Source organism: Littorina saxatilis, linkage group LG5, assembly GCF_037325665.1.
Source record: "Littorina saxatilis isolate snail1 linkage group LG5, US_GU_Lsax_2.0, whole genome shotgun sequence".
In the NCBI taxonomy this organism is placed as follows: Eukaryota; Metazoa; Mollusca; class Gastropoda; order Littorinimorpha; family Littorinidae; genus Littorina; species Littorina saxatilis.
In genome coordinates this window covers 44,995,944-45,008,443 of record NC_090249.1, presented here as the reverse complement: position 1 = coordinate 45,008,443, position 12,500 = coordinate 44,995,944, and the positions used below count along the sequence as shown (strand labels likewise).

General features: G+C 40.2%; 1 protein-coding gene across 1 annotated transcript in view; it reads left to right on the top strand.

The window, feature by feature from the left end:
* Nucleotides 1–4,267: 4,267 nt before the first annotated feature.
* Nucleotides 4,268–12,500, top strand: part of LOC138967248 (uncharacterized) — a 25,124-nt gene continuing 16,891 nt past the window's right edge. Inside the window, exon 1 of the mRNA XM_070339771.1 lies at nt 4,268–4,957. The gene's annotated coding sequence lies outside the window, so the exon portion shown is untranslated. The remainder of the gene's footprint in view (nt 4,958–12,500) is intronic.

Sequence of the window (12,500 nt, the reverse complement as noted above, 5' to 3'; positions counted from 1 at the left end):
ATCCAAAAATGATGTCATCTTATTCGTGATCATTTCCTGATTCCAAAAACATATAGATATGATAGGTTGTATTCAAAACAAGCTCAGAAAGTTAACAAGAATACAGAAAAGCGCGCTTTCCTGCTTAGCACAATACGCTACCGCGCTAATCTGGCGTGTCAATATCACTACGTTTTGCACGTGGAAGGTGAGCGATTTCCTTCACGCGGGGATTGACGAAGCTGTACTGTCTTAGTGAATAAATACAGTGCGTTCAGTTTCATCCCGTGAGTTCGACAGCTTGACTAAATGTTGTAATTTCGCCTTACGCGACTTGTTTTTATTTTGAAGAGACGATAAACAATAACAACCAACCCTAAACATCACACACACACACACACACCCACACACCCACCCACACACACACACACACACAAACACACACACACAAACACACACACACACACACACATAACACACACACACAACACACACACAACACACACACACACCCACACACAACACACACACACACACAAACACACACACAAAAAAACCCCACACACACACACAACACACACACAACACACACACACACAACACACACACACACACACAACATACACACACACAACACACACACACACACACCCACCCACACACACACACACACACACACTGGGCACACACACACACACACACATTGTTTGTTTGCTGTTTTTCTTCTTCTTCTGCATGTTGTTGTTTATTGAACGGTTTGTTGCCCGTCATTAGCTGACGTCCTACAGGCAGTGAAAGGGGTAAAATAGAGTTGAATTAGCAGATTGTATGAACTGAATGTCTGAAAAAGTAGAGCCTGAAAACGGAGGGAAGTCTTAAAATGGGGATATTGAATTGGGGGTTCTTCTGTAGTCATGTTTTTTTGTACCACATCCCGTCATCTCGACAAGACGACGACTACTTGGATGGACAGATAGAGCGATGGAATGATGGATGACTAACTAGAGAAAACAACTTGACTTGCGGCCCTCCAACTTTCTTCCCTTCAAACTATGATCCATCTCACTATTAATTTGCATTTCAGTTTTAAATTGTAAGAAGGTAAACAAGGAGCAACACACTTGCTTATCATTTATACACGCAGCGGTTGGTTGGATTAAGAAGTACGGTACAACAGAATATGATTTTCCTACTTAATAAACATCAACTCACGTCGGTTCAAAGCAACAACAGCGGAATGTGAATGCTTCATTAAAGGTAGCCTACATGCAAATTGATAGTAGTAAATGTATTATATATATATATATATATATATATCTTGCACATTTAAATAACCAGCATACCTGTCAACTCGTACAAGCAACTTTTTGAATGGCATTTCTTTGTTGTTGTTATGCGCACAATTGTGAGCCTCCACCACGAAATGAGTCGCATGTCACCTCGCGCGGTTCTGCGCTAGGTCTGGTAACAGTGTGAGGGTCACCTTAGTCACAGGCTTATAACTCAAACAGTTTTTGCTCTTTTATAAAACGGGTTTCACCACTGGATAGAGCATAAAAAACTCTTTATGAAAATGTAAAAATATGAGAATCATGCAAAGTTGACATGCGACTCATTCCGTGGTGGAGGGTCACAATTGTGATTATACTTGCTTGGATCCAACAAATTTAAAGGCGCACTTCTTCCCTCGAAAACTGTTAGGCTGACCATCTCAGATCTGCCCAGGCTATTACGTGGAACATGACCATCCCTCCACTTGGTCAAATACCCAAAACCAACACCCTGACTGCTTATTGTCTTGAGTTGGATTTTTTGTAATGAATTCATTTCGTAAAATTCATTCATCCAAAAATTTCCACTGTGCACAGAGCAGCCATTTTGGGTATGTGACCAAATGAAGGGATAGTGCTGTCACATGTATGTCAAGGCCTAGACAAATCTGAGATGATGAGTCAATCGAATCAAATCAAATTATCTTTATTATCTCAAGCGGATATCTCACGAGGGCTGCTGAGATGAGGGTACAGAGATGGCCAAATCTCACAAATTTAACTCGCCAACCGGGCGAGTAACTGCGAGAAAGTCACTAGCACGCCAGAAATTTCGCCGGCCCGGTACATACCACAGTTGCTGCATCTGCAGTGTTTATACGGCTTTGAAACTCGATATTTCAACCAAAAGTGTTGCATTGGACTAGAATTTTCACTGGCGGTTTCTACTAGCCCGGCGGATTTTTTACTCGACCCTGGGGATCGGGCGGACGATTTGGCCATCCCTGGGGTACTAAAAATCCAGGGGCCTCAAAGCCCCGGTGTACTGGTGTGCCCATAACACATCATGATCACGGAGAAGACAGTGGACATTAACCCCATCAGCCAAACCGACCCCCTAGGCTGTGTGCTGTCAATTGACTACGGGAGGGATCACGCTCGGTCTTCCTGGTCTTAGGCCAAATAAAAATATATGTTGGTTTAAGCTAACCCGACCGACCCTATTTTTTCCCGCCGACCCTAAAACTTTTTTTCATTTCTTAAAAAACAAACAACTTTTGGCACATTTTGCGAACCATACCGAGACTTAGGGAAGTAACCTCCTTTAAAATCGACTAATTAAAAAAAACCACCAAAAAACACCTACCGATCCTATCTTTTTTGGTCACGTTACCCTAAACCAACATATATTTTTATTTGGCCTTATTACACCGAATGGGGACCATCTCTCTCATTGCAACCGCGACCTTTGTTTACACGGGACGGACCGTACAGTCATAAAGCTTGAGAATTTTCAGCATTTCTTCGCTTGAGACAGCACTTTTCTCAGGCATAGTAATCCGCATAAACCCGCTGTTATAGTATTTTGTCCATTGATATTTACATATTGCTGCTTGGAAATCTGACAGAGATCAAAATAATGCCACATGGGCAGGAAAGAAGGGACCATAAAACACTCAAGTGAGTTTATGTTCACGTTATGTGTCTGGCGCTTGGCTTGCGAAGGGGCAGGCGAGGCAGATTTTTCGCTGCACCCTTTCCGAAAGGTGGGATGTTCTTTTTGAAATGACTCAGACCTGTATACTATTAAAAAATATTATCCTTTTTGTTTGAACAACATTTTTACTATTTTCGTACGCACGTGACATGACAACACTGTACAAGAATTGGGAAGGAATAGTCTACAAGTTAAAAACACACTTTTGAAATTGTTTCTGGATTTCTTGTTTTACGATAAACCGGTCGTAAACTTTAAAACCATTATTCCCATTAGAAAATGCAACATGTCATTCATAATTATGTAACTAATTCGGATACAGACACAATTTAGACTCAATTTCCTTGAATGAATTTGCCCAATTTCTTTCCAGTTTTTTTGTTTTTTTGTTTTTGTTTGTTCTTTTTTTCCCCCGATGGAACTGCGCACGAAATTTTTACACTTTTGTGTTTTACTCCTGGATAACATGAAAACTTTCATTGTAAAACAAGACATCTTTAAATCAACATTCGTCCTTGAAACACATTGAAGTTTTGATCTTTGATTACTCTGATTTTTTGTTTATTGTTGGTTATTTTTTAAAAACAAATTTCTGTGGCAAATACAAAAAATTTGAAAGCTCGTCAGAAAAACAACAAAATGTCAAGACAAATTTCTTGCAAAAGCCACCAGTTATTTGGATATCATAACCTTAGCCACACACAAAAAAAAGAATATGAAGAAAAAAAGGTTGAACTAGGGTAACATGATAAATAATAAAGTAGAGAAGGTGGGAAACTTAATATGTTCCTTGTTGTCTCCTTTTAAAACAAAACTGGTATGGATTGCCCACGCTTCGTTGTCTGTGGAAGTTGAGCCTCAATGGTCTATTGTCTGTGATTGTTTTCTTGTAAAGTGGTGAAAAAGGGTTTGCAGAAAATAGTTCTGGTATTCGGTATACTTACTATTCTTGTATGCCTACTTTGCACGCTTCCTATGTGTTTTTGTGTTTTCCAAGCTATAAGCCGACTTTCGCTGTGAGCTTGGGATCTTTATCGTGCGCATGTGTGGGTGTTGGGACACCTGGACATAAATTTCTCACCGAGACCAGGGTTTGAACGCCGATAGCGAAATGACTGGCTGTAAAAAGCCAGTGCGCTTCCGACAGAGCTACGACCTCGCCTCGAGTTCGAACGCATCCCGATAGCGACACACTGGTTGTAAAGCCAGAGCGCTTCCGACAGAGCTACGTCCCCACCTCGAGTTCGAACGCACCCCGATAGCGACACACTGGTTGTAAAGCCAGCGCGCTGCCGACTGAGCTACGTCCTCGCCCCGGGTTCGAACGCACGCGGATAGCGACAAACTGGTTATAAAGGCAGCGCTCTACCCACTGAGCTACGTCTTTGCCCCGATTTTGAACGCACACCGATAGTGACAAACTGTTTGTAAAGGCACCGCGCCGCCCACTGAGCTACGTCCCCGCCCGGGGTTGGAACGCACGCCGATATCGACAAACTGGTTGTAAAGCCAGCGCGTTGCACACTCAGCCACGGGTTACCATTGGCCGACAGTTTGTTGCTGTTGGCCTTACGCAATCCGCTTTTAGCTTGTATCATCCATCATGTATGTTCTGATTAATTCACTGTATCAAGCAGGTATAGGACGAGACTTCCTCCATGCGAATGCTCGCTAAAGACCGATTAGTCTCACTGACTCGATATTTCAGTACGCTCTTATTTGAATATTCATACGCAGTGTGGACTAGCGTGTCGGTCAGATTTTGTCAAGCTGAAGATGTTCTTGTGCAGTTAGCCGCGTGGATGTTTTTATTTGGGGTTGTTTAATCGTACCCTTCGCTGCGAATGTGGATGTACCGTTGGTCTGTGTCAGGGCATTAAGGTTGGTTTTGATATATTCAGTGAGTGCATTGTTTTGTCCAAAGAGGACACATCACAGTATCGGTTAAATCCTTCAAACAAAATTGACGTTTCTCATTCTCTGCAAAAGGGTAAGTGTTCGATGTTTTTAAATTTTCTTTTCAACAACCGATACTACAATGTATAGTTTTGGGTAAATTAAACATTTAAAAAAAAAAGGATGAAAGTCGCTTGTTCATTTTAATGCTTGTTTGTTATACTCTCTTGAGTGCCAGGATATTGGTTCCGCGTACCTCTCACTTACTGTACATGTTGTATGCATTTAGAGCGCTTACTTAACTAAGATAGACTTTTTAAATTTATGGATAAACGGAAGTGCTAAACAGACCGTTAACTTATTTTATAGGATCCTTGCCGTCATACAGCAAGCAACACCCAGAGATAAGGGATCATTTTGCATTATTATGTGTCTGCTGTCTATCTTTTTTTTTCTTTTTCTTTTTTTTCTTTCTTTCTTTTTCTTTTTTTGTGTGTGGGAGGAATCAGCTTTTCTTCTACATTATTAGGGCTTACAAACGGAGATATCTTATTTTACAATCTTAATATCACAACAAAAACTTATTCATATTATATTTATATCATGTAAAATTGAATGAAATAACAGATCAATAAATAAATCAATCGATAAATCAATACTTAAACAAATTAATTGGTATATAAATTCATACAAATCTGCAGTATCTCTTGTTCGTCCACTTTACAGATCGTTATGTCGAAATCAAGTTCTAGTAAACGTTTCTTTTTGTCTTTAATGAAACATTGCGTAAGTTTATCTTTCTTGTTTTTTTATGCTTGATTGATTACGTAAACGTTAATATAAGTAAATAATAAAGTAAATAATAAAGAAAAAATAATCAAATAAAGTAAAACCGCGATAGTCGGTTTTTTATTGCTGCACACATAATCAAAATTCAAAAACGGCATTTGAGGAAGAAACTTACTTAATGGTTGATCTCAATGCTTGCATGTTCTTCTCTCAGGCGCCAAGAGATTGGTTCCGTATAGGTTTTACTCTATTGCACATGTCGTATGCATTTTAAAGCGCTTACTTCCCTTTGTTTCTCAGATAAAAAAAAAAACAAGTCGCGTAAGGCGAAAATACAATATTTAGTCAAGTAGCTGTCGAACTCACAGAATGAAACTGAACGCAACGCAACGCAGCAAGACCGTATACTCGTAGCATCGTCACTCCACCGCCCGTGGCAAAGGCAGTGCACGTGGAATTGACAAGAAGAGCGGGGTATTCGTTGCGCTGAGAAGGATAGCACGCTTTTCTGTACCTCTCTTCGTTTTAACTTTCTGAGCGTGTTTTTAATCCAAACATATCATATCTATATATTTTTGGAATCAGGAACCGACAAGGAATAAGATGAAAGTGTTTTTAAATTGATTTCGAAAAAAAATTTTTGATAATAATTTTTATATATTTAATTTTCAGAGCTTGTTTTTAATCCGAATATAACATATTTATATGTTTTTGGAATCAGCAAATGATGGAGAATAAGATAAACGTAAATTTGGATCGTTTTATAAATTTTTATTTTTTTTTACAATTTTCCGATTTTTAATGACCAAAGTCATTAATTAATTTTTAAGCCACCAAGCTGAAATGCAATACCGAACCCCGGGCTTCGTCGAAGAGTACTTGACCAAAATTTCAACCAATTTGGTTGAAAAATGAGGGCGTGACAGTGCCGCCTCAACTTTCACGAAAAGCCGGATATGACGTCATCAAAGACATTTATCAAAAAAATGAAAAAAACGTTCGGGGATTTCATACCCAGGAACTCTCATGTCAAATTTCATAAAGATCGGTCCAGTAGTTTAGTCTGAATCGCTCTACACACACACACACACACACAGACACACACACGCACACACACACGCACATACACCACGACCCTCGTTTCGATTCCCCCTCGATGTTAAAATATTTAGTCAAAACTTGACTAAATATAAAAATTGGCATCCTCTCTTCTTTTTTACGCGACAGGCGCGCCCATTAAGGGCGACTAGTGTCATTTGTCTATCAGATTTAACAAGTTGAGCATTTCTTTTGCCCAAGAAAATCTGCTAAGGCTGACTTCGTGAAGGGTTGTCCTCGGTGCACTTTCTGTTTGGCCTTTGCGTTCGGCTGCACTCAAGCTTTTGCATGCTACACTTGTCTTTCCTGCAGAATTCATCATATGCGTGATGTCATTTTTGAAACACTACGACCTTCATCTCCCGAGCCGGAGTGAATGTGTAGCTCCAGCGAACGCCAAGAAGAAGAACAAGAAGAAGAAACATAAGTGGACCCATGAACAACGACAACAACAACATCAACGAAGACGACGACAAAAACAACAACAACAACAACAAAAACTACAACAACAGCAACAGCAACAACGACCAAGCAAAGAACAAAACAATCAAATAATCATGGAGAAAAAAAGAAAGGAAGAAAGACTGGAGGACTGAAAGAAAGAACAAATCGCGAAAGGCGAAAATACATTTAGTCAAGCTCAGTCGAACTCACAGAATGAAACTGAACGCATTGCATTTTTTCTACAAGACCGTACACTCGTAGCATCGTCTGTCCACCGCTCGTGGCAAAGGCAGTGAAATTAACAATCCAGAAAAGCGCGGTAGCGGTTGCGCTGAAGAGGATAGCACGCTTTTCTATATCTCTATTCTTTTTAACTCTCTGAATGTGTTTTTAATCCAAACATATCATATCTATATGTTTTTGGAATCAGAAACGGACAAGGAAATAAGATGAAATTGTTTTTAAATCGATTTCGGAAATTTAATTTTAATCATAATTTTTATATTTTTAATTTTCAGAGCTTGTTTTTAATCCCAATATAACATATTTATATGTTTTTGGAATCAGAAAATGATGAAGAATACGATAAACGTAATTTTGGATCGTTTTATAAAATAATAATTTTAATTACAATTTTCAGATTTTTAATGACCAAAGTCATTAATTAATTTTTAAGCCTCCAAGCTGAAATGCAATCCCAAAGTCCGGCCTTCGTCGAAGATTGCTTGGCCAAAATTTCGATCAATTTGATTAAAAAATGAGGGTGTGACAGTGCCGCCTCAACTTTTACAAAATGCCGGATATGACGTCATCAAAGACATTTATCGAAAAAATGAAAAAATTGTCTAGGGATATCATACCCAGGAACTCTCATGAAAAATTTCATAAAGATCGGTCCAGTAGTTTACTCTGAATCGCTCTACACACACACACACACAGACACACACACACACACACAGACACACACACACACAGACACACACACACACACACACATACACCACGACCCTCGTCTCGATTCCCCCTCTATGTTAAAACATTTAGTCAAAACTTGACTAAATGTAAAAAGAAACAAAGCAACAAAAAAAGAAACTTAAGCACCGGAATATTGGATTCGATAGTGTCATGTGTCACTTGTGAAATGTAACAAGGATATCCAAACAAACAAATCAGCAAAGTATTGTAAGATAAAGAAAACTACAGAAAGGTTAACGTTTTGTTTTTTTGTGCTGCGTTTTGCTTCAGGCTAAATATCTTTGCACTGTCTGCCTGTCGGTTTTTATGTAAAAAAAATCCCCAAGAATGGTAATTAAGTTTTGCGAACGTTTCTTTGAAAAAAACGAAACATTTACTAAACCCACGATGTAACGACCTTTAAAATGCACGAACTAGATATCGATAAAACAACAAATAAAATCGTTTTTCAATCTATCATTATTTTTTTTAATTGTGTATTAACCATTGTCGTTTTCTGTCAATTTGTATAACAGTATATTCGTTTTCCTGTTTTTCACTTTTGGGTGTTTTTCCCCACGGTTTCTGTTCGTTTTCTTGTGTGTATTTTTTCTGTTTCTTATTTTCATCTGTGGCAAACTAAGACGTTCTGTAAAAGAATCTGTCTACTGTTTTGGACGGTAACGGCAATAAAAGCCAACAACAAAAGTTAAATACCTCACAACAGAAGGAGAAAATATTCTTCAATACAACGACATCAACCACAACGGAAACGACGAAGACGACGACAACAAAAACAACAACAAAAACAACAACAAAAACAAGAACCCCCCCCCCCCCCCCCCCCCCCGTTTAATGACTTTTATTTGGGTGGAGGATGGGGAAATTGGGAATCGGGAGGGTGGAGGGGGGAGGACGAATGGGAAGTCAGTAACATTGAATTTTTCTAGGCCTAAAAGGAACAGCAAATTACCACACCGAGATAAAAAGTCTGATGGTATGCATGAATACCGTGCTGATATGAACAAGAAATGTAACACGACAGGGTTGAAAAGCTTGATGGGACATATTAATAAATGGGTGTAAGACACAGCGAAGTTGGAACATGCAGAAATTATATTTATTTCAGGAGAAGATATGTAGATGTAATCTACAATGGTCTCTAAAAATACCGCGCTGATATGAACAAGAATTTTAACACGACAGGGTTGAAAAGTTTGATGGTTGGCATTAAATTAAGACGACGCCGTGACACGAAGCTTCGACCGTACTGTCGCGTTTAATGACGCTCGGGTGTAATCTTGTCAGACTTTAAATGCCGCGATATAATTTGTGTACTCGTGTCAAAGTTTAATCCAGATCCATCCATCAGAATCGGAGGAAAGGCCAGGTATGCGCATCATGACACGCGCTGAGCCGACGACAGTTTCCGCTTCCGGCGACAGTGCCTGACCTTGCAATTAGCCTAAAGCTGTGTTGCCTTGTTGGTGGTTTTATGTCCTTTTTTTTGGGGGGGGGGGGGGAGGGGGGGCATCCTTTCTCCATCCCGCTGCAATTAAAGCATATGTCCTGCTTGAACCGTCCTAAGTGGAGAGATCGTGCTTTCTGTGCCGAGTGGGACATTTTTTTCATGAAATAATATCTCAACCGACACTAGTAGTTGTAGCAATTCATAAATAAAATCATTCTCCAAGAAAAGATAACTCTTTGCCCAGGAACCAGTCAGGCTGTTGATTTTTGGTGTGTGTCCAAGTGGAGGGATGGTGCTTTATGTACACAGTGCGAATCGTTTTAGGGAATGATTCAGGGTTCGGTTTACCAGTGCACCTTGCGCCACTGGCGCATACAATCTGAAAATGTCCCATTAGAATTCACTTCAGCGCGTCAAAGGGCACACTTAGCTTACGTACCACTGCGCCACCCTATGCATATTTCACGTCGGAGTACAGCGTTCGAAATGAGCAAAGGAAATCGCGGGCTGGAGTGGTATTCAAGAAGAAAAAGAATTTGAGGTGGTTTCAGATTCTGAAGCCGTGTTAGCTACTACGCTTTAACTTCCGATTTTAACTGGCATTCACGAGTCCCCCTCCGAACGCTGTTAGCTAACAAGGTTGTCTATTTATAAACCACGGGGTTTCCCTTACTTCCTGTTCAGTGCGCACGTGCAGTAGGTCTTATCCGCCTTCATTGCTTTTATTCCGCGAACGAACACGTGTGCATTACATTTACTTTAGTCGACATGTACAGAACATCCATCGGGCAAGCGAAAGCGCAGGCACACGAGGAAGAGATGGAGGGGAAGAGGAAGCGAAGGGCTAACTGGACTGACAGCGAAACGCGGACAAATACGAGATACTGCTCGCGAAAGATTTCAACCGATGTGGTGAAAGCGTGCTAGCGTCTTCTTTAATGCATTACAGTGTCCAATTTCTTCTACTGATTCCGTGGCCGAACGGTTCTCACATTCGCCTGATGCGCGATTGAGTCGAGTTCAAATCTCCATCTGTCCGTAATTTTTTTTACTCTTTGGCATTTGTTTATTTTTGTTTATTTTCTTCATGTGCAAAAGAGTACGTTATAATAGCAAATTGATTTAAAAACAAATTTTTTAGGCAGGAATGGGTTGGGTTTGGGGGGGGGGGGGGGTTACCATGATATTAATTTATTGATAAAGTTTGATAACTTAAACATGTAAACATTTGATTTTAAAAAAAATATGAAGAAGGATGCTCCCCGCTTAAAAAAACAAAGGTAAAAGAGGAGACAAAAAAAACTAAAACTTTCTCTACAAATCTACATCGTCATATTTATCCACAGGATGAATGCGATCCCGGAAAATTCTTCTCAGATTTCTTCTCTCGGCATATTCCAACATCATGAAGGCCGCCATCTTGAATCACGAAGATAACACGGTGTTAGCGATTGTAGAGACGAGGGGTAGGTCCTGTAACTTTGAAGGCGTCACGTGACTTTGGCGGGTCACAACGGGCTTTCGTGAATGCCGATTAGCGCGACTTACAGCTCAAACAGCGCCACCATGCGGCCAAGTGGCGCTAAAGATCTTTCTTGAATACCAGTCCTGAGCGGTGTTGCAGTGATTTGCTGTAGTGCATTTACAGTGTACGCAGCCAATCCTGTAAACTATCTTTTTTTGCTCACATGCTTGTCTTTATGAACGCATCAACTGAGCGTCCATCGGATTGTAGGAAACACAGGGCCACACCATAAATCCTCAAAAGAAAAGACAGACTATTATGGGGGCATGCACAGATTTCTTGTCAGCTGCCTCAGCCAACGTTGAAAAAAGAAGAAGAAAATAATGGCTATGAAAGCGGTGAACTGGCAACGGAGTTCGGCTGTTAACGATTTTGAAAAAAACATTGAAAAAAATGAACGTTCCAAAACACTGACTAAAAGGTCACCCTTGGTCCTACGATAAAAGGACCTATTATAGTAATGTCATTGTCTAAAACTTCGAAATGCCATCGCGCTGGCTGTAGGTTCCAGACATCAACAATTTTCGAACCACTATGCTCAATTAACATGCATCTGACGTCCAGCGAAATAAGGACGCATCAGATGTCGCAAAGAGGGCTTTAAACCTGAAGCAAGGTACAAAAGCATTTCCACAAGAAGCAATAGAAATTTAGTGTGGCTTTAAAAGCATTTTGTTTTGCTTTGAAGAGAAAATCTGCTGATTTTGAAATTATGTTCGCTAACGCATGCATCTGCTCACCTATGTGGGCGCCTAATGCTCAACATCAGTTTAAAATGTATGCACGTGTCTCTGATATCAAAACACACACACACACACACTCACACACTCACACACACACACGCACACACACACACACACACACACACACACACACTCACACTCACACACGCACAAACACAAACACACACACACACACACGCACACACACACACACATCACGATAACATGATGATACGGTGGGAAATTCTAAAATGGCACACTATTTTTACCATTTTGCATCTTTGGACAACGAAATTTCCGACCCACCTAAGCCTGCTTGGTTTCTCTTGCCTTCGACTATGTCCCATCGGAATTCGGTTGAGGGGGACAAAAGTCCCATTGTCTTTTTCTTCCAGGTTGAACCCTGGAAATGAATTTGTCAACGGACACTAATCTGTACATTTCTTCACCAAGAAATACTCCCTTTGCCCAGGAACCAGTGAGGCTGTTCATTTTTGGTATGTGTCCAAGCGGAGGGATGGTCTTATGCCACGTAAAAGCCTGTACAAATCCATAGCATCATCATTATAATCATCCTCATCTCATTAATCATCCAAAATTATAACTATAATCTGAGATAGCAAGCCAGAAGGTT